The sequence below is a fragment of the Nicotiana attenuata genome, unplaced genomic scaffold (assembly GCF_001879085.1).
Source record: "Nicotiana attenuata strain UT unplaced genomic scaffold, NIATTr2, whole genome shotgun sequence".
Lineage (NCBI taxonomy): Eukaryota > Viridiplantae > Streptophyta > Magnoliopsida > Solanales > Solanaceae > Nicotiana > Nicotiana attenuata.
The window spans coordinates 22,657-27,881 of record NW_017672069.1 but is presented as its reverse complement, the minus strand read 5'-3'; positions in this window follow the sequence as shown (position 1 = coordinate 27,881).

The following is a 5,225-nucleotide window of genomic DNA, read 5'->3' as shown; positions in this document are numbered from 1 at the left end:
CGGCAGTTGCTACACCCTCCAGTTGAGCGCGGGTACACCATTGTGATACGAGATTAGCCGAGGTGCTGTATTGTTCTATGTTATTGCCCGAGGGCAGATTCTGTTGTTATTATGCCGAGGGGCTGGTATTGTTCCATGTGTTTGCCGAGCAGGATGGTTCTGTTGGTATTGTGCCGAGGGGCTGATTCTATTGATACTGGTTCCCGAGGGGCGGTTCTTTACGTGCCTATCTTTTCTAGTTGCCTGTCATTTACTTGCTTACTGTTAAAAAAGGCATTTTGAAGAAGCTTAAATTGAAACTAAAGTGCTTACATATTTTCACTGTTTTTTACTGGCTTTCACTGCTTCTTTAGCTGCTTTTGATGTGCCTTTACGCGATTTCTTATTGCTCAGTCTGCTTTGTTTTTATTACTCACTGAGTTTGGAGTATCCACTTTACTCCTGCACCTTGTTGTGCAGGTTCAAGTATTTTTGGCCCGGTAGCGGGTATTGGTTGCTCAAAGGCAGAGTCATCGGAGTTTAGCACAGGTAGCTGCCCGACGTCCGCAGCACTACTTTTCTCCCTCTTATCCTTCCTTAGAACTGTGTTTAGTATATTTAGATTCTTAGTTGTGTTCAGACCTTAGTAGATGCTCGTGACTTGTGACACCCCGATGTCGGGTTGTTGTTGTGGTTATTTTTCCGCAAATGTGCTATTTCAATATATTTTGGGATTATTGCACATGTTAATGATTAGATTGTATTATTATAATTGTTTAATATGAATCAGGAGATTTGTGTCAGTTGGCCTGCTTGTCTTCACGAGAGGCGCCATCACGACCGGGTCTGGGTGTAGGGTCGTGAAATAAGCTGCCATAAGTCCCAGCATTGTTGATTCTCACGGAAGTGCGCCACATGTTGCTTTGAGGTTACCTTTACCATCAAACTGTTGATACTTTGCAGGTTGATAGCCAGCAGGGATCATTACACATACTCGACCCTTATTAGTGTACGTTGTATATGTAAGGAGATTTGGCAGCAACTTTATATTTGTATAAATGGATTTCCTTCATATGAACTCCTTCAATATGAAATTGGGAATCATCCCTTCAGATGAGACAGGGATAGCGACTTAGTGAATGCGACTTTGTCTTGGGGAGAGTCACTCGTCTTAGACTTCTGGAGCTTGCCGGGTGCATGGATGGATCTTTTTCTCATCAAGATTCCCACCTGTCATGTTTAAGCTTTCAAATTATAGTCCTCTTTGATTTTGCATGTATTATTAGGTCAAGCTAGCAGACTTGCTTACGTACTAGTTTGCCAATTGCTCCTCCGTAGATGAAGTGTTTGTACACAATGGCTTTGCACATGTATGTCTGTGGGACGGAGTGAGCATGGATTTTCCACAAGATTGAGCCTTGATTGGCTCACGCTATGTGGTGTAATGGGGAGGATCATCATTGAACGCATCATTATCTTTCTTCAAGCAAATGCTTGGATTGCCGGACGCAGGTACAAAGCAGAGCAAGAGTTTTCTTGATCTTTTCAGCAACATCGCTTCCTCCTTCAGATGCGTTTGTGGAAGATCTTGCTCCTTTTGAGGATGAAGATCCGAAAACAGGGGTTGATGCGGACGGCACTTGGGGTGCTTGTTGTCTTAAAGAGCTTGCTTTGCTCCTCGTAAATGGTCCGAAGCTTCCAAAGGTAACAACGAGGATGCTTTCCACATCAGCGTAGAACCTGGAGTTAGCAGCCTTGGTGGAAGTTGAACCGGAGTTGATTTTCTTTGAAGCCATTTTGATGTTCTTGGACTTTGGTGATTGAAAAGTTGAGATGAGAGGTAGAGATTGTCCCACTGGGCGTGCTAGAATTTGTAGACAATAAATTGCGTCGAGAAAATAAAATGAAGATCGAAAATATCGCAACAATCATAGTATTTTATTTCGAATATTTGAGTGTAAAATCTCTATGATTCCTCTGATTCTACTTTTCTTGTATAATTTCAAGGGCCTTTGAGCTTGATCTTGAATTTGAATTTGATTTATCCGTCGCGAACACTTTGATTGTTGCCACGAATTTTATCACGAACAAGTAGCCTTGATCTTGAACGCCTTGTATTTGATTTGACTTCGTTCTTGATCTTGAATACTTGAATCGTTCTTCGTTCTTGAGCTTGAACTTGATTTCTTGAACTTGAACTTGGTTGCTGAAGCCTGAAACTTGTAGAGAAATTTGCAGTGTTTGATCCACGAGCTCTCTCTTGCTTCTTGTTATAACTTCTGGTCCCTTTTCTGGGTTATGAAGACCCCTATTTATAGTTGTGAAAGGGAGGAGTTGTGATAAGAACAAACTCTTTCCGACCAATCACATTGAAGTGTGACATGGCCGCATTTGATTCGCCAGAACATGTCACTTGCACACATGACGCGATTTCATTGGCCTTTTAGTGTGACTTGGCATGCCTTCATTTTGACACGTGGCATGATCATATTGTGTGACGACCCGACCCGTCGTCCCGTGAGAACCGCTCTGTTTCCCTCATTTCCTGCTTCGTTATGCTTCATTATCAGTGTCTTGTGTGAACGAGTTGAATTGGGTTGATTTTTGGAAGGAAATGAGACACTTAGTCTCTTTAAGGAGGGCTTGTTTTGGAAAAGTCAACCGGATGTTGACCTATGAGTTAGAGGGCTCGGATGTGGATTCCGACGATTCGGTTAGCTTCGGGGGATGATTTGTGACTTAGGAGTGTGATCGGAAGTGATTTGGGAGGTCCGGTGTAGAATTCGGCTTGAATTGGTGAAGTTAGTATTTTGGCGAATTCCGGTTGATAGGTGAGATTTTGATCCGAGGGTCGGAATGGAATTCCGAGAGTTGCTGTAGCTTCGTTAGGTGATTTGGATGTGGGTGCAAAATTTTAGGTTATTCGGAGGTGATTTGGTTGGGGTTTTGATCAAATGCGTGTTTCGAAAGTTTTAGAAGAACTTAGGCTTGAATCCGATGTAAATTTGGTGTTTTGATGTTAGTTTTGGTGTTTTGAGAGCGAAACTAAGTTTGAATGATCATATGTGACGTATTAGTATGTTCGTATGCGGTCCCGAGGAGCTCGGGTGAGTTTCGGATAGGTTTGGGCTGCGTTGTGCTCGTTTTTCTTATGCTTCGACGTCGTTTCTTCAAGCATAAATGATATCATATTGAACAAATGAGCTCCTATTACTGTTTTGAATGAAGCATTAGATCCATATCGTAATTACGGACCCGTAGCAAAAAGAATCGTCGAATTTGGACATCGTATGAGGATTTTATGGCCATTTTACCAAGGTTGCCCAGATTTTCAGGTTAATGACGAAATTGCCCCTGACGGCGTATTAAAAACCTGCACTATTTGCAAATCTTAAAACCTACATATCTCCTTCATTATAAGGTCAAATTGAGTGATTCAAAAGCCTAAATTCATTAGAATTTCACAAGGAATCCACTGGGAGCAGTAAAACGTGTGAGAAGTATACCTATAATGAGCAGATCGAGTTTTCTTCCAATATTTGAACTGGAAGAAGCTTCTGAGGCGATTTTTAAGAGAGAAAATCAGTGGGTATCACAGAGGTAAGTGATTTGATTATTAAAACTCGTTTATGGGTGATTATAGACCATAATCCCAGCCTTTAATTCATGAAAAACAGTAGAAAAATAGGATTTTGGGGCCTGAGATTATGAGACCTTTAGGGGTCGATTTGAGGGGTCAAACGGACTCCGATTTTGGTGTTCTTTATATGTACGGAATCGGGAGAAGATGAAGAACACTTTTCTGTAAAATTTTCTGAGTTTTGAGAAGTGGGACCGGGGCTCGGGTTTTGTCAATTTCGAGATTATTGATGTTTTTTGATTATTTTCGATTGGGTATTGATCCTATAGCATAATGTGATGTATTCGTTGTGGTTTTGGTCAGATTCGACGCGCGAGGAGGTCTATTTGAGAGGCAAGGGTATAGCGAGCTAGGATTTTGGCCGGCTTGAGGTGAGTAATAGATGTAAATGCTGTTCTGAGGGTTTGAAACCCCGTGTTTGCACATCGTAGTGCTACATTGAGGTGACTTGCACGCCGGGTAGCGAGCGTGGGGTAGAGCACCGTTGGGGATTATGACTTGGTCCGTCCCGGTAGATGAATATACTGCGTATTTGACTTAAATTCACTTATTATTATTTTAAATGAGCTGATTGCTATATTTGGGCTTCGTGCCAATTGATTAAATCCTTCAGGGATTGTTGTTACTGGTTTCTGACCATTTCTACATATCATTGAACTCAGTCCTAGAATTTAATACTGTTTTGCAAACTCAGCCACTTTTCTCAAACTAGAAACTTAATTAATATTTTTAAATAAAGTTTGGGCTGAATATTTCTATATTAATGTGCCCGAGAGGCTTATGTGATTTTGGACTGAGTATGGGATCGGGCTGCGCGCCACAGCGGTATGAAATTGATATTGATATGAGGCCGAGGGCCTAGTTGATGCCACGGTATGGCTTATTATTGCGCTTGGGCCGTAAGGGGCCCCTCCCGGAGTCTGCACACCCCCAGTGAGCGCCGTCGACGATAAATAAATGGAGCGGGCTGCAGGCCACAGCGGGTACTGGAGAGTACCGGTCTACGTGTTGCATTGCATATTTGATTATCACTTAATTATTTATCTGTTGTGGGATTTTCCATAATTGTTTTCACTAATTTTACTGATTTTATACCACTGGGTTCAAGTTGCTGTATTTATAGAATTACTTTGTGCCTATTCAGGATTTCTTATTTGCAGCCTTTATTTATGTTTATTACTCACTGGGTCGGAGTACTCACATTACTCCCTGCACCTTGCGTGCAGATCCAGGTACACCTGAGGCTGTGTGAGGACTTCTCTGCCTAGCATCATATCTGGAAGTTTCAAGGTAGTTGCATTTGACGTTCGCGGTCCTGATCTTCCTTCTATCTTATTTGCTTTATTTCCGCATTTTTAGAGAACGATATGTAGTAGGTTTCTACTTGGGCTTTCCGTATGTTTTAACTATATTTCAGAGTTTCAGTATTATGACTTAGTCATTATTTGTGTTAATTGAATCATGAGCTGTATAAAAAGGGTTAAGGTTGTTGAATTGGTCGGGCTTGCCTAGCAGTGTGTTGGGCGCCATCACGACCGGGGTTGGGGTCGTGACAAGTTGGTATCAGATCCTAGGTTACTTGGTCTCGCGAGTCATGAGCCGGTTT